The following is a 21,810-nucleotide window of genomic DNA, read 5'->3' as shown; positions in this document are numbered from 1 at the left end:
ATATCCATAAGCCTCCCCTCGCTCCTGATTGCCCAGCTTCTAACCAGTTTTCAGCTGCCAGCTTGAAACGTAATTTACTGTGTGAGACGTTAGCCACCCGTTAGACACAATTGTATCCTTCAGCTAAGCGATCCCATAGCTCTTTGTGCTTCCTTTGTCTGCAGGAAAATGATGACGACGACTTGTGCAACCCAGGCTCTAGACGCTGTTCTCTTTTTTTTCATTTTTAAAAAGGCTTTTTTTTAAGTTTATTTATTTATTTTACGAGAGAAAGCACGCAAGCAGGAGAGGGGCAGAGAGAGGGAGAGCGAGAATCCCAGGCAGGCTCTGCACTGTCAACAGAAAGCCCAGTGCAGGGCTTGAACTCACAAACCGTGAGATCATAGACCTGAGCTAAAACCAAGAGTTGGATGTTTAACCGACTGAGCCACCCAGGCACCCCTAGATACTATTCTGAGAACGCACATACACACATACACACAATACACACACATACATACCTATACATGTTTGTATGTATGTATGTGTCATCTGTCTGTCCATCTGTCTATTCAGTCTGAAGATTGAATGAGCGAGTATCTATATAGTAACTATAAATATGAGGGAAGTAGATTAGATAGATAGATAGATGAAAAATAGATGAATGTAGATGGTCTTACCCTTTTTTGCCGTTTCCCTCTAAGAGGAATATGAAATTCCAGATGCTAAACACCCAGCTGACAATTTGCCGGATGCCACACTCCGCTGCTTCAGACCATCAGTGTCTGTGTGTATTTTCTCGGGAGCATGCCAGCAGAGGTGAAGAGAACACAAAGCACCATTTTGTACGCATGCCTGGTAGGATCCACCATTGCCAGCGTTTCATCCAGCCAGGGCCCTGATGGGTTTTGCTCAGGAAGGAAGAGACTAAATCTCTCGGGAAAGAGTGATACTGAGGGTAAAAGAAATCATACCCCAGCTGTACTAGCTGGGGTAACAACAACCACTGTGACAAATCAACCCCCAACGGAGTAGCAGCTTACACACAGTAGAAGGCTTATTTCCTGCTGAGCAGTCCCCATGCTTTGGGCCATCCAGTCCTAAAGAGTTTTGAGGGTACCATATGGGCAGTGTTCATGGACCACGCTTAAAAACATGCTCATCTACTCACCTTCCATTGTTTAAAACTCAGGCACATTGACTATCAGGTTTCTATTGCTGCTGTAACAAATCACCACAACCTTGATGTTTAAGACAATATACATTTATTCTCTTACAGTTTTGGAGGTCAGAAGTCTGAAATCATTTCCACTGGACTGAAATCAAGGTGTCCGCAGGACCACAGTCCTTCTAGAAGCTGTAGGGGAAAATCTGCGTCCTTGCCTTTACCAGCATCTGAAGCTGCTTCTCTTGCATTTCTGCGCCCTTGGCCCCTTCCTCCGTCTTCAAAGCCAGCAGTAGCTTGGTGCTCCAGTGGCCACGTGGCTTCCTTCTTCCGTGTCAAATCTCCCTCCACCACCCTCTTACAAGGACACTTGTGACTGCATTTAGGGTCCACGCCTCTTGACACCAGGTCTGGCACATTCGATAGTCCTTTTCTTACACACTGATGAAATCACAGATTTGGGTTTGGGCTTTAGAGATAAAGAGCCCTGTAGAAGTTCTTTATATGGCTCAAGAGGATTAAAAGTATTTTACATGGGGCTTTGGGGACAAAGTTCTAAACAACTATGGCATTATTATTACCTTCCTTTGTAAACCACCGTCCCGTAACAGCGAAGCCTTTTGGCAGAGTGATGAGTCTGAAGCTGACACAGTCATTATTGAGCCCCCTGATGAAATGATACCTTAATGATCTCATGATAGCCTCCAGTGGTCATGGAAGTAGTCGACGTTCTACCATGGAGCCGCTAGTATGAGGATGGCCAGAGTTTATATAGTTCTTTTTTCTTGTGATTCAGATCTATTAGAGTATATAGCATTTTTAAAGGAGAAAGAGAATATAGGCAAGGTAGAAAAAAGTAAAGTCTAACAAGGAGCACGATGTCTTTAAAATAGGAACCGTACCCAAGTATAGTAACAGTCAAAGCAGGGGGAATGAGGACATGCAAAAAATAATATATGCAGATAAGATTTTAAAAGCTTAATGAAATAGAGAGAGAGTAAAAGCACTAGCAAAAAAAGTACTGGTTCTTTGTAAAAGAAGATATTGTGAGCTTACGCTTTGGAGTTTTAAAAATTCCTTTTCCTTTTGTAATGTGAAAAATAGCGTAAGATTTGAACTAGAAGGTCTTTCATATTTCCTCCATGTCTAAGATTCTCTATGAAATCCAACATGGCTCTGCAATGATATAATATATTATTTTGAACGGTAATAAGGTGTTCTACCAACATGACACTCGTCATTCTGTAACTAAGTTGAAACATTATACTAATAGACTCATCAGTACCTATGCTCATGTTCATGCACCTGTTTTCCCGAAATATCCAATGCATAGACATTAAGGGCATTTAGGCAACATAAAATGGAGATAATCGGTTAGTCACTGAACACTGCCTTCCCGTATGAACAGGATAGAATAAAACCCTATATTTGTGAAAACACTGACCCAGTGATAATTGTACATGGAGAAGTAAGAGATAGTGTTATTGTGGGTGTGGAGAGAATGGAAACTGTTTTCAATTACTCTAATCTCCAGAGTCAAATACTTAGAGCATGATGTCACCATTGACCAATGAATTGCTAACAAGCCTCTGCTGCTCTCATCTTAGCTCCATGGGCCCTTTGACCTGGGTGGGACCTGAGAGCTTCTTCATTCAACGAACAGCCAGAAATAAGGGATAGTGAACAGAGTTCAAAGCCAGAGGTGTGGGATGAGGAGAAATTGTGTGGTTTTCAAATATGTTTATGGACATGGTCAGCTCCATAGTGTATCTTTACACTAAGATTAGGCAAAATGGTCACTTGATGGAAGCATCGCCTTTGTTAATGTGGTTGGTTACTTAATTTGTTGAACACAAGCACTAAACTTTCTAGAGGTCTGTATGAGTCTAAGCCTGAGTATATAAAGCAAATAGGAAACCCAAGACTTTTGGATGGATTTAGACATCTTTGGCAGAAAAATCAATGGGTAAGCCTTTCAGCATAAAGATATTGGGTCCCAAATCAGATGCCTCAAATTATAGCTTTTTAATTTGAAATATTGTTTTTCTTCCTTGAGAATGGCACTCTGTCATGCTTGAATATATTTTATTGCCTGTAAATTGCCTTGTGTTTTTTTCCTACAGCCCAACTCCTACATTAAGATAGAGAGTTTGTATGTTAGAAAAGTCATTATTACTAGTTAAATCTAAAGAATGTTTCAAATTTTACTTGATAATGAGATATATATGATGTTTTGATTCATATTTACTAAGTTATGACGTGGCACAGAAACTAAAAACACAGACTCCGGATCTAAGCATCCTGGTCAAACCCTGGCCCTGCCACTCGCTTGTCTGTGAATTTGGGTTTAATCTCTTGATTCCTCAGTTTTTTCATCTATAAAACCTGCTTCATGAGGCTGTTGTGGGAGTTAAGTGAGCTAATGCTTGTAAAGGGCTTAAAACAGAGCCTGGGCAGTGATAGGGACCTAATATAAGTTAGATTTAATCATTCATTTTTTTCATATATGTGTAAATAAAGTTTGCCTTAAAAAATTAAAATACTTCCTCCTCTAGATTATTTTCCTTTTCCTTGAAAAAGAGCAATGAATAAAGAACTCAACTCCTCCATGTATAAATTGGAAATGGAAGCTCAGCCAACTTTTAGATTATACCAGTGGGGTATAAGCCCCTTTTGCAAGAGTCTTGGTCAGTGCTTTGTTTGTATTTTCATTGGGGGGAGGGGAGGAAAAGACTTCACTCTTCACTCTACGTGGATCCCCCAACCTGGAATATCGGACATCAGTTGCTCGTCACTGTTGTCATAAAAACTTAAGGAACAGTTCTGTGCAACTCTAAGTTTTGAGAAAATTACAGGGAAGACAAGTCAAGGAGAATCGAAGAAAGTAGAAGAGAAACCAACATTTATTGAGTGCCTACTATGTGCCAGATACCATAATACACACTTTACACATGTTATCTTTATACAGCACAAGGAATTATTGACTGCATCTTCTAGATGAAAACTGCATGAGTGGGAGAATCGGGATTGGAACCCAGGACCTTCTGATTCTGGCCAGTGTGCTCTTTTTCCTTCTTCAATTTAAATGCCCCTACAGCCCTGTGTGATGCATACCGTATATGTCTACCATTCATAATTATAATCCTGAGTAATCAAAATGAGATCGCTCTTCTCCGTAGGTTTGGTTTTTTAATCAGGTAAAGTAATGGTATGTTTTAGAAAGTTTTCATTCAAAGTCATTAAAACAAAACACATTTTTATTCCTGAAGTGTTAACACATCCGTTTTCAGGACAGGTCTCTTAGCTGAACCCCTTATTCTTTGCCAATGCCGGAGAAGTCAGTGAGATGGAACCAAGCATCGGCCGGGGCGTGTCAGGACCTACAGAATGGGAGGGAGCCCACGTAAATGTGCTCAGCTGTGAAGTTTCCTTTCTTCCCCCAGCTTTCTGAAGATATAATTAACATTTGACATTGGGTAAGTTTAAGGTGTATGATGTGATGGGTTGATACATGTATACGTTGTGAAATGATTACCACAATTAGGTGAGTTAACACATCCTTCACCTCACATATTCGCCTATTTTTGTTGTAGCAGTGGTGGTGAGAACACTTAGGATCTGTTCTATCAGCAACTTTCACATATACAATACAGTATTGTTAACTCTAGTCATTATGTTGTACGTTAGATCCCTAGGGCTTACTCATATTTTAACTGGAAATTTGTCCCCTTGACCAACATCTCATCATTTTTCTCGCCCGCCCCCCCCCCTACCTCCTGGCAACCAGCATTCTATACCCTGGGGACCCGGGGGTATGTTTGACACTCATGACATCAGAACAGTACCCATGGCAGCCCTCCCCTCAAAAAAAGAGTTGAACCTTCGGGGGTGAGGAGCCAGGCAGGCCATTGCCGGGCTCTGATCCTCCCCACGGCCCATGCAGAGACCCACAGTGGCCTTGACCGGCTGTGTCACAGCCAAAAGACTGGCAGACCTGTCTCCCTCCCATCACCCAACCAGCCTGACCTGGGATGGCAGTAGGCCCCCTCTTTAAAGCTGTAGCTTTAACTGTTGATGCGGGAAGTTTTTTAAACTGTCGATGGGAGAAATTTTTAAAAGGTGGGGTCTTGAGGGTGAGTGGTGAGTTCACAGGGCTATGACACACGAGGGCAAAGCAGGTACAGGGCTGTATGTACAGGGTGGGAGATGCAGGGGTGGGTGGGGAGCCTGAGCCCCTGAGAGACATCTTCAATTAATTAATTAATTAAGTAACTTTTTTTTAAAAGTCCTGCTGGGCCTTTTTCAGATTCCACATGTAAGTGAGATCATACATTATCTGTCTTTCTCCCTCTTACTTATTTTACTTAACATCATGCTGTCACAGTTTGTCCATGTTGTCACAAACGTCCAAATTTACTTCTCTGATGACTAAATAATATCTTGTCATGTACCTATACACCGCATTTCCTGTTTTCATTCATCCATCATCAATGGAGACTTAGCTTATCTCCCTGCCTTGGTTGTTACGAATAACGCGACAATGGATGTGGACGTACAGATTATCTCTTCAAGATAGTGATTTCACTTCTTTGGGATATTTACCCAGAAGTGGGATTACTGGGGCTTATCGTACTTCTCTATTCAATTTTTTCGAGAAGCCTCCATACTGTTTTCCACAGTGGCCGCGCCAGTTTACGTTTCCAACAACGTTGTTACAAGGGTTCTCTTTTCTCCACATCCTCCTGGGCGCTTACTATCTCTGGTCGTTTTGACAGTAACCACTCTAACAGGTGTGAGGTGATGCCTCATTGCGGGTTTGACTTGCATTTTCCTGATGATTAGTGATGTTGATTCCCTTTTTGTTGGCCGTTTGGGAAAATGTCCGTTCGGGCGCTTTTCCGGTATTTTAATCATATTGTTTGGGGGTTTTGTTTGTTTTTGTTGTGTTTTGTTGCTATTGAATCGTGTGAGTTCCTTACGTGTTTTGGATATCAACTCATCATCAGATGTAGTTTGCAAATATTTTCTCCCATTACACAGGCTGCCTTTTAATTTTGTTGAAATGAACACAATGATGGGAGCTTTTTAGCTTGATATAGTCCGACTTGTTTATTTTTTGCATTTATTGCTAGTGCTTTTGGCATTATTGCCAAGGCTGATGTCAAGGAGATTTTCCCCTATGTTTTCTTCTAGAAGTTTTATGGTTTCGGGTCTTACATTTAATCCTTTAATCCACTTGAGTTAATTTTTGGGAGTGGTGTAAGATCCAATTTTATTGCGTCCGATAAAATTCTTTTTTGCATGTGAAAATTGTAAGGGGCCAATATTATTCTTTTGCACATGAATATCATTTTCCCAATACATCGATTAAAGAGAACCTCCTTTCCCCATTATTTTTTTAGTATTTTGCCCCCTCCTCAAATATTAGTTGACTGTATATGCATGGGTTTATTTTTGGGCTCTTGATTCTGCCCCATTGGTCTATATGTCTGTTTTTATGCCAATGCCATACTGTTTTGATTACTATAGCTTTCTAATATAGCTTGAGGTCAGTAAATGTGATGCCTCTAGCTTGTTCTTTCTCAGTATTACTTTAGAATTGTGAAATCTCTAAACCTGGGAATTTGGATTCCGATGCTTCTGGTAGCAGCTAGACCTCAACGGGAAATGCAGGTCCCCTGACCCTTCCTACTTCCAGAATCAGGGAGATCAAGATGACCCAGCCTCTAGTTCCTACCTACTGGTCTCAGCATGGCCATTCTTTCCCCATGTCTCTCTAGGATGGGACAAAAGTTCAATTCCCAGGCTTACTTCTAACCCAGGGCAGACAAGAGAAGACAGAGGTCCTTGGAGACATCCTTAGTACTCACTCCACCCCATATCTCTACACCCCACCCTCACCCTCACCTCTGGAGCACAGGGGCCATCCTCATTCAAGGGCTGCTTCCTCCCTTCTCTGGAGTGATATTTGCAAGGGCTTTGGGAAAAATTCCCAAGGTGTAGGGATATGTTGAAAAATTTTATGGGACTAATGACATTCTTTGGAACCATGCAATCCCCTGAGAGAATATTTATTTGTTGAATAAAGAAATACATTTCTTGGGCACCTGGGTGTCTAAGTCGGTTAAGCGTCTGACTTCAGCTCAGGTCATGATCTCCCAGTTCGTGGGTTCAAGCCCTGCATCGAGCTCTGTGATGACAGCTAAGAGCCTGAAGCCTTCTTTGGATTCTGCGTCTCCCTCTCTCTGCCCCTCCCCCACTTGCGCTCTGTCTCTCTCCGTCACTCAAAAATGAATAAAAAACATTAAAAACTTAAAGAAATACACTTCCGTAGTATATCCCATTCTCTGAGAGCTATAGATGTTCTCAGAAGTCTCTTTCCAAATTTTCATAAACATATCTTTTCTTTTTGGGGGAAGGAGGACATACAGAATATGATTTCAATAATATTAATTATCCATATTCATAAATAATTATTGAGCTATGCATATTCTCTGAAATTATTTTTTGTACATTTTATATCTTCTACCTATAATAAAAGAATACCTCAAGACATAGGCCAAACAAAAATGAAGAGAAAAACAAGACTTGGAGTCAAGCCAGTCACATACTTTGTTCACTGGAAAGCCGCCAAAGCACAGACTAAAGACATAATCCTGGGGTTAAGCTGGAGGATATGACCCTTTGCTTTTCCTATGGTAAGACACGTACATAAAGCATTTCCTTCCATTTATATCCAACTCTAGGGAGGATGTAGGGAAAGAGGTAGGTGCCTGAGATATTTGAGTGACTAAGCAATTTTTTTAGTAAGGCTGATGAGTATCCAAATGGAGTCTTTCAATAATCATATTGGATTTAAATTATTTTATTTTTATTTCATTTCATTTTATTTCAGCTTTATTGAGGTATCATTGACAAATAAAATTGTATGATACTTAAATGCACAACATGATGACTTCATTTATATACATATTAAGAAATGATACATCTTTCCCATATTAGCTATATTTGGTCAGGCTGAATGAACCAATTTTGGAATAGCATAATTGAAAGACATTAAGGTACTCTGTGAAGAAAATGGCCATTTCATAGAATAAGAATTGACAGAATTTTCTACTGTTGCTCAAGCTGTCTTGACTGACCTGTGCCTGTATTCTACGTGAACACAGAGCCAGCTGGTCATTAAGGAGAGTGTTTGAGAATATGAACTTCTGGCCAAATTCAGTGCTTATTCTATCTGATCAGTGTCCTGGAGATGACCCTGAAGATGGAGAAGAAGAGGGTATAGCTGACTGCATCCATGTACCATGAAATGATCCGAGTGCCTGATGAAAAACATGACCATGTTCCCATTTCCAAATAGATTCCTGGTGGGATCTCTATGCCCTGAGGGATCTATATGCAAAGTCCTAGAATTTCTTTACATGCATAAAGAAAATGCCAGAGAGATATATTATTTTATTGCTAAATAAGGTGTTGACCCCGAGTTCCCATCCTGTTTCCTATTTCAGTAGCCTAAGATGGTTCACATGTGAGCCTAGAGGTGTATGTTTACCTGCTGAGCATAAGGGATACGACTAGACTCAAGGAGCTAATGCAAACTGCATCGAGCAGTACCAGGCAAATAATATACTTTTACTAAGCATTTGCCACTATTTATTACCATCATTACTATTTTAAGTGATGGTCATCCTCCTCTCCTGAGCAATAAGCTGCAGGCTCCTGGCCTTGAGGAAAGGCTGCGTTATCCAAAGGGGAAATACAGTAATACCGCAAAGCATTATCTTCCTAGCCTACAGTTTTTAATATAATAGTTCTGTTTGTTTGCTGGCTTCTCTTGGATTTTTGAAATACAACAGGGATGTAGCTATAACCTAACAGTGATCGGTTCCACATTTAGAGGAAAGCCGTGACTGCCTGTCAGTGAGACTTCTTAAAGTAACATAGATGTAAAGTCAAGCCACACTTTTTACCCACTACCCTGAGAAATATTGTCATTCAACTCTGGGCATCCATAGCCATAAAAGGGTACTGGGGGGATAGTTCCCTGTGATCTTTTTAAAAAATTTTTTAGACGTTTATGTTATCTATTCTGAGAGAGACAGAGCAAGAGAGAGAGAGAGAGAGAGAGCACACAAGTTAGGAAGGGGCAGAGAGAGGGAGAGAGAGACAGTCCCAAGTTTATAGTGCAGAGCCCAACATGGGGTTCAAACCCATGAACCGTGAGATCATGACCTGAGCTGAAATCAAGAGTTGGTCACTTACCAACGGAGCCACAGAGGCGCCCCATAATTCCCTGTGTTCTTAAGACAAATAGACTTAGGTCTTTGGCCCACAAATAGATTTGAGAGCATAAGGTAGGCATAGATAGAGCTATCTCTTCACAGTGGAATCAGACAAATGATGGCTTTAGGGGAAATAACATCTGAAGAAGACATCCACTTCCTATTAAAGCCCAATTAGAGAAGTAAATCAGAACACAAAGACTGGATAAAACTGCTGATTTCATAGACAGAAAAAGTTTAGAGGTTTATTGAGGAGTACTCGTATAGTATTTCTTTCTAAAACAAAACAAAATCATGATCACAGAGGTTTGCTTCTGCAAGCAGCCACAGCTGTATACAATATGTAAGTATCGATCTCAGGCTCAGAAACCACATTAAAATAAAGTTAAGAGCCCGGCTTACATCTATCAAATTTTGGGTAATGTCAAGGTTATGCTAAGTCTCCCAGCCACAGAACACCCCTGTGTAATACGCCAAGACCCCTCCACTCATCTGGTTCTTTATATTGGGCTGTTTGATCCCCAGTCGGTTTGAATGCCTCCAAGCAGAAGATCTGGAAAGCAGAGACTGAGGTTAAAAATTCCACTTGGTTTTCATTTTCTTATCCCTTGCAGTAAGCATGACGTCTATGAGCCACCACACTTTCTAAGTCTTCATCTTTGAAAGAGTTGCCATTCTAATGAGTAAGAACTTGGAGAATGAAAAATCTGAATGAAACGTGATGGTGGTATTCCCCACTGCACCTTGGGGGGAACTAAGAGGGAGACAAGATCAGACCAAAAAACATCCAGGGGATAATATGATGAGATCCCTGCCCTAGACTGTGGATTTGGAACAAAGGGAAGCCTTCAGTTATAGCTAAGCAAATTCTGTCTTTGAGTACTTATTTTTAATGTTTATTCATTTTTGAGAGAGAGGGAGAGAGCAGGGGAGGGCAGAGATAGAGGGAGATACAGAATCCGAAGCAGGCTCCAAGCTCTGAGCTGTCAGCACAGAGCCTGATGCAGGGCTTGAACCCACAAACTGTGAGATCATGACCTGAGCCGGACTTGGACACTTAACCGACTGAGTCACCCAGGCAGCCTGCAAGTTTTGTCTTTAAAATGGACTTGGGGTTTTCCTCTAATGAAGAGTGCAAAAAATGTTGCCGTGGAATTGAGTGCAAATAGTGAATAGTCGTTGGAGGCTTCAAGTTTAAACTAACAAAATGACAATTACGCGTTGATTATATAAATATCCTCTACCTAAGTTTATCATGCGCCTTTCCACATACATGATGTATGTACAAGAGGCAAGAAACATTGCTGTGACAGGTCTCTCAGGTGGAGGAAGGTGGCTGCACAACAAATTGAGATAGCACAGCTTAAATCCCTCATGGTGATAAATACTGAATATATCTCTACATATTTTGCTGTGCTGGGCGTCAGCCCAAATTCCACCTCACATGCACTCTGTGACTTTAGGGCAGTAGTAACTTTCCAGCCTGTTCTCCATCTCTCTGCCAGTTACATAAAAATAATTACTAGAAAAAAGTTATAAAATCATGTCTGTTTCTTCAAGCTTTTGGGGAGTCATTGGTACTACCAATCAATACATTCTAGAGCAAAAAGGAAAAGGAAACAGCTCCTTATATTTGCCCAACTTTCACAAGTATATATTGATCGCAGTTTCTATGTCCTGCTGTTCATGCGGCCCCTCTCGTCACAGACGAAACTGCCGTGTAGTTAATCTTGTCACTCTGGCCTTGTCTAGAAGTTTCTGTTCTATTCTAGTCTGTTCTATTCTATTTCTGCCTTCAAACCCTTTGAAGTCAAATTATGAACTGCTGAGCATATCATAGATGCAAGGCACTGTGTACAATAAGGAATCTGATCTAGGCATAGGTGAAAACAGGATCATTGTTAGTTTCCATGCAAGTACAAGATTAGCAAATATAATAAAGCTGATTTATGGCACCGTTCAAAGAATGAAGAAATGAAACTTTCTCAAATGAAATAACTGCCTGTGTATATATTTGGGATCTGGGATAAGTTCTTCCCTTCCCTGAACCTCCATTTCCTTACCTGTAAAATGGGACAATAATAGTACCTAATTCGTAGGTTTGCTATGTGAGAACTGGATGAGGCAGCATGCATAAAGAATTTAGGAGAGCCTAAATCATGAGTGCTATTATGAGCTCACCTGCGCTAAAGCCCCAGTACTCCAGAACGTGGCTGTATTTGGGAATAGGGACTTTTAAAGAGGTAATTACGTTAAAATGAGGCCATTATTTACGTTAGTAATGATTTAATATGACTGGTGTCCTTATAAGAAGAGATTAGGACACAGAGACACGAGGGGTGCATGTGTACCGAGAGACAGCCATCTGTCAGCCAAGGAGGGGACTTGGAACAGATCCCTCTCTCATGACCGTCAGAGGAAACAATCCTGTTTGGCACCTTGGTCTTAAACTCTTAGCCTCTAGAACTTAAAGAAAATTCATTTCTGGCGAATAAGCTGCCCAGTCTGCAGTATTTGGTTACGGCAGCCTGAGCAGACGAATACAACTGCTCAGTAGATGTTTCCTCTACAGAGAGGGTAAGGGCAGAGCGAGGAAAATGAATGTGTACATGGAACACTACAAGGAGATGTGGTCACCACGTCCCCTTGGGTTGACCTCCCTGGACGACCTCAAGGAGCTCTCTCTCTCCGGCACCAGAGCAGTATCATTGGATCGTCTTCTCCAGTCGGCAAGGAAATTCTGGAAAGAATTGCAGGTACTCGCAGACAAAGGAAAAGCAGAGCATCTCATCGGTATCACTTTATACATTCATTTGGAAGAAGACTGGACTTCAAGTCATACCGAAGTAACACAAAACACAAGGAGCCCTTATTCTCCCCGAGACGCTTGACGATTTGCATGTATAAATCAAGAGTGCATTTTCAAAATGCTTGGCTTCTTTTATGAACGTCTTGATTTCTCCAGGCCAAAGTATCTTAGAATCCAGAGTGCAAAATAAAATAAGCCAGGACAATATGTATCAGAGTCTATTCATAGGGACCTAATTGGTGCAATCATTAAACGATGTGTTCTCAGCCAGTCAGTTGGGTAATGCATGCGAATATGTAATTCCTTACTACAGACCCAGCCTGCTGATATATGTCTTTCTGCAGTCAAGTCCAGGAGGCTGAGGGAAGTCAGGCTTACAATTCTGTGGCATCTCAATATCTCAGTGTTATCTCAACAACAACACAAATTCAACAAGGATCTAATAGTGTATTGCTGCCAATATCTGGATCTTTTTTTTGCTAAGTGTTCTTTTTCCTTTGCTTGCAGCATAGTTTTAAAATCATGTAGTGCAGCTTATATTATTTAGGAGAAACCAGATGATATCTCTGTACCCTGAGGTCAGACCCCAATAGCCATCAGTTAGCACTTGACTGCTGTGGGCCAGGCACATGATGTTTTAAGTACTTCATTAGTCTGGGGCCATGTTCCCTGGGGCTTCCATAGAACAAAGGGTATTATGGACTCTTTCCAAATGTTCATTTGTTTTACATCATTGTTATTAAATGTAGGCAGGCCGAGTAAGAAGGAGAAGCCTAGGATTTTCGATGGCACCTTTGAAATCTTCCAGTCCAGGGGTGGCAAATAGATTTTATTTCCATTGTTAACTCTTATCAATTGATTGTGGCTTCACCCAGAGCACGATGTTGAAACTGTGCCAAAGCCAAGTGTGGACTCAACAGAAAGTAATGTCAAGGTTGATACTGATGTCCGCTGTGGGCACAAGATTGGGGAGTGGCAGACTTAGAGATATGAAAGTCTTACCCTTTCTTCTTATGTAGGAGGAAACTGAGCTCCAAAGACATTAAATGATATTCTGAAGATCACACAATTAGTTAGCAAAAAAGGCCAATATCCTGACTCCCTTTCTACCACATCACTGAAGAACAATGCATGAGTATAGCTTAATTCTGCCCTCCAGGTGATAAAACCGGTCTTCGTCTCTGATGAGACTGTAATCCAAAAAAAGCATCCCGTCCCCAACACACACATCACCCTTCTTCCCTGAAGGATAGGTTTCCTCTGCATTGACTTAGAGGTATTTTTCTCCTGAGACCCTTTTCATGTTAGAAATAGGAAATAAAGTTTGTCTCCAGGTTCTATTTACTCATCTGTAAACGGGAGAGTAATACACAAAGTCTGAATTCTGCATGAATTTCCATTATTAAAGCCCTTTGAGTTCTTTACAAAAAGAATTCAAACCTGAAAATCTCTTTGGTTATCGGGGAGCTTGAGTGGCTCAGTTGGTTAGCCTCCAACTTTGGCTCAGGTCATGATCTCGCAGTTCATGGGTTTGAGCCCTGGGTCAGGTTCTGTGCTGACAGCTCAGAGCCTGGAGCCTGCTTCGGATTCTGTGTCTCCCTCTCTCTCTCTCTGTCCCTCCCCCGCTCACACTCTGTCTCTCTCCGTCTCTCAAAATGAATGAACGTTAAAAAATGAAAATAAAAGAAACATTTACAAAAATTTCTTTTGTTCTCAATATGCCAAATACAGGTAAGAAAATATAAACCTTATATATGTAAACACAAAATGTTCTGCACATGAGTTGAGTGAACCACGGGGGGAAAGAAGTTTTAAAAAAGGGTAAAAATCTAGTGAACCTTCTTAAGGAATAAGAGCAAGGAGTTAAATTCTAATTCTTTGTAGCAATTATTTTTTCCCCTTGGGAAAGGACATTAAGAACTTTTGCACCGTAATGCCATCTATTTTTTATTGCGCCAATGAACAAGTACATCTTTCCAAACTGCCACTATTCATCACTTTTAAATAAGAATAGATGAGTTTGAAAAGATATGAAGATTCATTAGTCCCAGCTCTAAATATTGCAGGTGGAATTATTTCCATCCATTGCAGCCCACTGCAGACTCAGAGAAGTGTCACATGATATCCTTGAAAATTATGCTTCCGAAGAGAGTGGCCCTTGTTTGGACAAATGCAAAGGCAACAAGACCCTGTGTTCATTTCCCCAACATATCACGTATACGGCCGGATAAGGAATACCATTCGATCTCATGGGAATGAGTCCTTTCTATATATTGAGACCATCCAAACAGCTGGAAGAGGATGTGATTATTGACACGACATTTTAATGGAGTTCTGTAGTCAGTGGGAAAGTTTCATTAAGATCTACTTCCAGGGCGCCTGGGTGGCTCAGTCGGTTAAGGGTCCAACTTCGGCTCAGGTCATGGTCTCGCGGTCTGTGAGTTCAAGCCCTAGGTCAGGCTCTGTGCTGACAGCTCAGAGCCTGGAACCCGCTTCAGATTCTGTGTCTCCCTCTCTCTCTGCCCCACCCCAATCATTCTCTCTCTCTCTCTCTCTCTCTCTCTCTCCCAAAAATAAATAAACATTAAAAAAAAATGTACTTCCTGGAGCACCTGGGTGGCTCAGTCAGTTAAGTGTCCAACTCTTGATTTCAGCTCAGATCCTGATCTTGCAATTTGTGAGTTTGAGCTCCACATCAAGCTCTGCATTAGCAGTGTGAAGACTGCTTGAGATTCTCTCTCTCTTTCTCTCTCTGCCTCACCCCTGCTCTCACTCCCTGTCTTAAAACTCAATAAACATTAACAAAAAAAAGGAAAAAAACGGTCCACTTCCTTCCAACCACATTAGCCTCCAGAAGGTAATAACTGGGATAGTATTTACTCCCGAGGAAAAGGCATGAGGAGTCATGAGTTCTCGTGAGCACTTACCTACCCAGCACCCTGTTTGGAGATTTACATTGATTACCATATTCATTGCCATGACACTCCAAAAGGGTAGATATAATCTGCAGATAGAGACAGAGATACTGAGGGCATCGGCGGGTTGAAGCAGTTCAGTGCTCTGGAAACAGGACTAGACTGTCCCTTGACTCCTTTCCACCAGCCCAACCTGAAGGCTGCTCTACACTATACTTCCCGGCCAAGCCCTATCCCTCAGAATCCTAATTCTTTGAAGATCTTCTTCCAAGACATCCAAACCTCTACTCTAGCATTGCCATTTGATTTACCTCCACATGCCCAGGTTCCAAATGGGAATACCTAACTCCCCCATATGTAGGAAGGGCTAGTCCTACACACTTTCTGGGGGTGGTGTTTTGAGCTTGCCTGAAATGTACACAGAGAATGAGACACGACTAGGGAGAGATTATCATACCTCATTTATGATGTCGGTTTTTTCTTGCATGTCACTAGGCTTCTGTTACTTACTTGATCGAGGGCAAGAACTATGTCCTGCAGCCTGACTCCCCTCCAGTACCTAGTCCTGTGCTTTGCACATAGTAGGTGCTCAATACTTGTGAGAAGAACAACTGACTACCTGAATGACTTAATGGGTGGATCATAGCTCACTGGTGGAGTGTCCTCATGTGCCAACCTGTTTCTCCCTTTTCACTCACCTTCTACCTCCTGAGCCACTTCATAGGCAAAAATGCAACCTCCTTCCCTCTCCTCTGCTCACCCAATGTGCCCTCCACCATGTCACCCTCTACCGACTTGCCACAGTGTAATGAGGGCCTAATGAGAATGACTCAGCTCAGTGTTGCATCTAGATGTCCCATGACCTTTTCTTCTTTATCATTTGCTCATTGCCAGTCTGAGTGACTCAGCTTTTGGCTTAATGGAAGTGGTGACTATACAGCATAGAATTCTCCGTATCTGTATCTATACCAATAGATACAGATATATACAGATTTATATATATACAAAATAATATATAATAATATATATATTATATATATAATAATATATAATATGTATAATAATAATATCTATACCAATAGATACAGATATATATATATTTATTTATATATATACAAAATAATTTTATAGATAAATTAAATTTATATATTTGAACTCTCTATATTCATATTTATAATCATACACACACACACACACAATTTTTAAAACTCTCCCACAGCCATGATCTCATTTGACACAGCACCTTCTGAGACCACCAGGACGTACCTCACAAGTCTTATCTTCCAGGAAGTAAAGGTGACTTAACCAAAGTCACACAGTTAAGCCATCAAGTGGCAGACACATGTCCCACTTTCTTTTCACTACCACCCATCTCTTCTTCGATCGTTGGCTGACCTTGTTTCCATTCTTAGGGCAAAGACCTAGCACCTATGCCTCTGTTTGAGTCTAGCACAGTAAATGTTATAAACTTGACTGTAGCCCCTAAAAGTGAAACCTAGCTTTGAAAAAAAAAATTTACCGGAAATATCGAATATTTTAAAAACTTCCATCTTACTGAAATCTCATCAGGGATGGACACTCACATCCATTCATTTGTGAGGACTTGGGGGTTTGGAAGTAGCATAAAAAGTAAGTATCATGGGAACCCCCAGAGGTCTTTGTCCCATTGAAGGGTCCATTGCCGAATGTGGCCAGAGAACAGTCCTGCAGCCAGTGTGGCTGGGGCACAGGTGAGCGGCTGATGGGCCAGATGATCTGTTTTGAGAGAGAGGGAAATTCGCCTTGGCTGGCGTGGTGGTGAAAGGGGGTTTAGCAGAAGACAGAGGACAGATGTGACAGATACCTGACTGAGAGTGCAGAATTGCTGGGTCCAGGGGGGCACTAGCTTTCTATGTGCACTTGTGGGACCACTGGGATGCCCAAAATTTGTATTTAGGCCTTGTTTCTATTTAAGTTAGTTACGTAACTGTTTTAAAATTATTTTTTTCTTGGATCCATTTACCTGCGTGTTAAATGGAGACAAATTTGCCAGTTCTTAGCTATGGACACTGAGGAAAAGTTTTAATTTCTCTAAGTCTCATATTTCCACTTTTGGGAAATAGAAAGCCTGTAACCTGCTGCACAGCATTGTTGCGAGAATCAAATGAGATGATCTAAGTGAGGCCTCCAGGACAATGCTTGGCACAGAGTAGTTGCTCAGTTATTTATTTTCTAGGTGAGTTTACATGCTCATCTGTCCTTTATACTAAACATACCCTTGGCAACAACTGTCTCGATTCCCAAAGTCCAGATCTCCTGGAAACACTGACAGTCATTTCTTCAGTCTAGAGACTAGACAGATAGATGGGTAGATAGTAAGTAACAAATGGGCAGATGGGCAGAGAGAAGGAGACAGAAATTGAGAGAAACACGTGGTACATACACAGATGGAGAGAGATACCGGTGGAGAAAATCAAGTCAGAGACGGGGAGAAAAAGGGGAAGAGATGGGAAGATAGATGGAAATTGATAGGGAATTGAAGTATTGTTCTTGACTCACTCCCACCTCCATGAGACATTACCATTTAATCTCTCTGAATCCAAACGCTGAGTAATTGCAAATGGCATTTGGACCTGGAAGGTTTCACCGCAAGTCCTGGTTATGTGTATTTCTTTCTTGTCACTGAGTAATGATATCACAGGAAAGTGGAGCTGAGAAGTAAGGAAGAAAAACTTGCAAACCTACTCAGATAAAAATGGGCCCAAATGAAAACTGGAGAGCTAAGGGTATATAATTTCCCCCAATCTAATTGTACATTTTCAACCCTCTTCCCCTCTCCCCGACACCTCCTCTCCCCTGCCAAGCGTTCCCATGACCTCAGATTTTATGTGTAGCTGGGAGGTAACTAAAGTTAGTGTTTATGTGGAATCCAGGGGTGTTAAGAGCAGGGTGAATTCACACTGGGTGAATCGGGATAGAGGCTGGTAGGAATAGGTCCTTGGAAGAAAGAGCCCAGTAAAGCAGAGCCCATCGAGACTGGGTGCCTGAAATAATGGCACACACCTCATATGCCTGGAGCAGGGAAAGGTCTCAGGCAATGGCAGTGTCCTTATGACCATTACCAATTCACAGAAGGCACGTATGAGAAATGGACATGACAAGTTTGAACCGAGTGGCCCCCATGCATGTTGTGACTTGGGACTGATGACAGCAGTTTACGGGGTTTATGTCCTTTGATGGCCACTGGCTCAGTTCTTCCCAGCCAGACCCTTGGAAGAAAAGTTTCATTCCCAAACTTTTCCAGTTATCAGGAATCCATTTTTAAGCACAAAATACTTCATGCCCCCCCTCCATGATTATAACTGTAGCTAACATTTTATCATGTGCCAGCCTTGCTTAGGTGCTTTCTGTGTGTTGATTCTATTCATGTTCATTCCATCTTTGTTAGGAAAATAGCCTGTCATCTCACAAAGGAGAAAGCCAAGGTAAGGGGAAGTCACAGGACAGGTAAGGGGGAGCTGAGTTATGACACCATTCCACAGTCCCTGCTCTTAACAGCTACACTACCCTCTCTCTTGATTGTAGGTGAGCTTTCATTGCAAAACAAGTCACATAAGAATAGAGGGATTCCATACACATCCAGCAATGCTTTTAAATTAATCTCATAGAGCTGAAAAAAATAATACACTGGAGGTATTATGTATCAGATCCATAAACAACACTTGAAACAGCATGGGGGTGTGTATTACTTCCTATGATGGCAGCCTTTGCCGTGGCAACGCATGGTCAGACCATCCCCATGCCTACACGGCCCCAGGGCTCGCTGTTCCAAACCTTATCATACTCTCTTGGACCTTGGCTATCTATCGGTTGTGTCCTTGGGGTCGGGACGGTGTATTCTTTGTAATTGTAATTTATGCACGCATCACTTCTTGCCCATTATAGGTGCTCAGTAAATATTTTTGGAGTGAATGAGTGCATAGTTCAGTATCTAGGTCCTCCCTTCTCCTGTCAAGGCTATTTGCAAGTACAGATGATTTGGAAACAACTAGCTTAGAAGGTGTAATCAATGATATACCAGGTCTTTCAAGAGAGGTAGGGCTGTACAGGAGCACCTCTGAGAGGGACCAGTATAAAAAGCATGGCGCGAGGTGGGTTCCTGGAGCCGTTTTCCTGGGCCACTGTAAAGCGCCTATTTGAAGATGGTAATGGACATCATGATCAATAAAGGGTGAGTGTCAACAGATACCTTCAGGGAAGATGGCAAGCTCTTTGGCCTGTCCCGGTCTGAGGGTGCTGCACATCTTGAGGTTCACGTGGAACATAGGGCAGAGTGGGAAGCACCTTCAAGCAGCGAGAACCACATTGGCTGCCAAAAGGAGGACTTGAGGTGCGGTCAAGCTGCCAGGGCCTCTGACCCTGACTGGCTGTGGAACAGAGGTTTGCACCTTCAGGTCAAATTCTGGCCGACCCACGGGGAACCTTTCCCTCCCAGTCTTCTTCCAAGGGCATAACACTAGGTGGGGTTCACTCATTGGTAATTACAATGAGTAACAAGGGGAGATTTCAAGTTCGGCATTATGGATGTGAAACGGGACATTGTGGGGTCACAGGAACCTGGGGTTTAGCTTGAGAGGCCAGTGCAACTCTGTGTTCGCTCCTCTTGGGTATGCCCCCTGAGGGGATATCTGGGGCTTTTAAGTAGCCCCTGTCACTCTAAGAAACAGCTAAGAAAACCCAGAGGGCCCAGTCTGAGACTAGGATGGGATAAAAAAGCATTCTCAAAAGAGAGCACATTCTGTGTTATATCATTGAAAATGATCCATGAAAACTGGACAGCATATCACTGATGTTGAGATTTTTTGGTCTGGACTTGGATTATATGTGCAGACTTCATTTATTGCTTTGTATAATATTAATATTAGTATCCTAATTAATATTAGTATCCCCAGAGTGCCAATCCAATACAGAGAAAGGGATAGAGAATGTGCCCAAGTAGTGTCCCATTACGGCAGACTTGTATCAAAGTGGACTACTGGGCTTGAATCCTTGCCCAGAAAGCCCATTCTGAGCTGACGACATGCTTGTCCTCTGTTATCTGACATCCCACTCGCCTCTACGCCACTGCTTGTGACCCTTGGAGAGCCTTTCTTGACAAAATGAAGCCTGGTGTCCACCCCATGCATTCAGTAGAGCTGCACAAATTAGTCATTGCCTATTGAAACTTTAAGCTTCTTAAAAACGAGATATATAGAAAATGAGCGTGGTCACCGTGTGTCAGATGTGCTCACGGAATCAGCCGTTTGATTTCTAGTGGAAATAAATCAAAAGCAGACACTTCTCTTGACCATAGATGAGACGGTGTCTGGAGCCAGATAGAGGCAGGTTGCTGAGTCTAAAGTGCACATAAAATCCAATTGTAAGTTGGCTGACCACAGAACACGACTGGATTCACTTACTGCTAATTAGGATGAATAAAAAGAGACACTAGGAGATGTGAAGCTTGGGATTATGGGTAGTGAAAGCCACTTGATGGGAGGAAACCAATTTTTCCTGGTGTTTTGGAAAATCACTTCATACGGAGTCTGGTCCGTTATTTATGTCCTGAAAATTGCATGTAGGAAGGACCAAGCATATTCTGATAAAACTACACCCCAGGAAGTCCCATCCGAAGGGATCTTAAAGACCCAAGCAGGGAAGAGTGAGTGGGTTTGGCTCCCCATTAAAGAATGGATCTTCTGTCCCTGGCCTGTACGGAAAGACATTTTTCCTTCTGCCCCAAGTGATAAAATGCATGCCAATGAGCAACGCTGGATACCGTCAGTTGAGGCTGGTGTGATGGCCAGATGGCCCACTTGATTATCGATCATTTTATTTGTACCTCCTGGTGGTAAGTTCTCTTTCTTAGGGTGATTTCACCATCCCTTCACTGTATTTGGAAAGGAAATGAACGGCCAGGCTCACGCAAGCTAGGAGTGACTGTCAGGAGGTGTGAGGCCAGAAGAAAGCAGCTACATGGAGTGCTGGTTAATAACATAAAGGAATCTTTTGTGGGAATTCTTACTCCATTATGTTGGCACATCCCTTTCCCCCGCTCTCTGGCCAGCAGTGATATGGGAGAGTTATTTTAATCTTAACTCTATTTAGGGGATTGGAGTGTTCCAAAGAGAAGGAGAGAGTTTTGCTGAGTATTTCAAACAATTGATTCCAGATGGATTCTCTTTGTATCATTTATGGAATTGTTTTTTCTAAATGGATTCTAAAGATAGAATGTACGTGTTCACCGCAGACTGAAGAATGCTGAAATATTAAGCAACTTGGATGGCAAATGTTGTGGTATCCAGGTGTCACTTTGGGTAAATGGTCTCATTTTTCCATTTTTTTTTTGTTCTGTTTTTCTTGGTGCATCTACAACACATCTGAGATGGTAATCCTCGTAGGGTAGGGATGACAGGATCAATCTGCAGGATGAGTTATCCACATCTCTGCCCAAGTACCTATGGGTACTTGCCATAATAATAAATGATTTTTATTTCATATTAGTTTCAAGAGCATTTTTACTTTTAATGAGAAGTATAGCGGCGGGGGCGGGGGGAGAAAGAAAGAGAGAGATCAAGAGAGATAGAGACACCCAGAGAGACCCCACAGGAATGGGGGCAGAGAGAGAGAGTCTAGTGG

Source organism: Acinonyx jubatus, chromosome A1 (genome assembly GCF_027475565.1).
Source record: "Acinonyx jubatus isolate Ajub_Pintada_27869175 chromosome A1, VMU_Ajub_asm_v1.0, whole genome shotgun sequence".
Classification (NCBI taxonomy): domain Eukaryota; kingdom Metazoa; phylum Chordata; class Mammalia; order Carnivora; family Felidae; genus Acinonyx; species Acinonyx jubatus.
The sequence above is the reverse complement of the archived record's forward strand: the minus strand, read 5'-3'. Positions refer to the sequence as shown.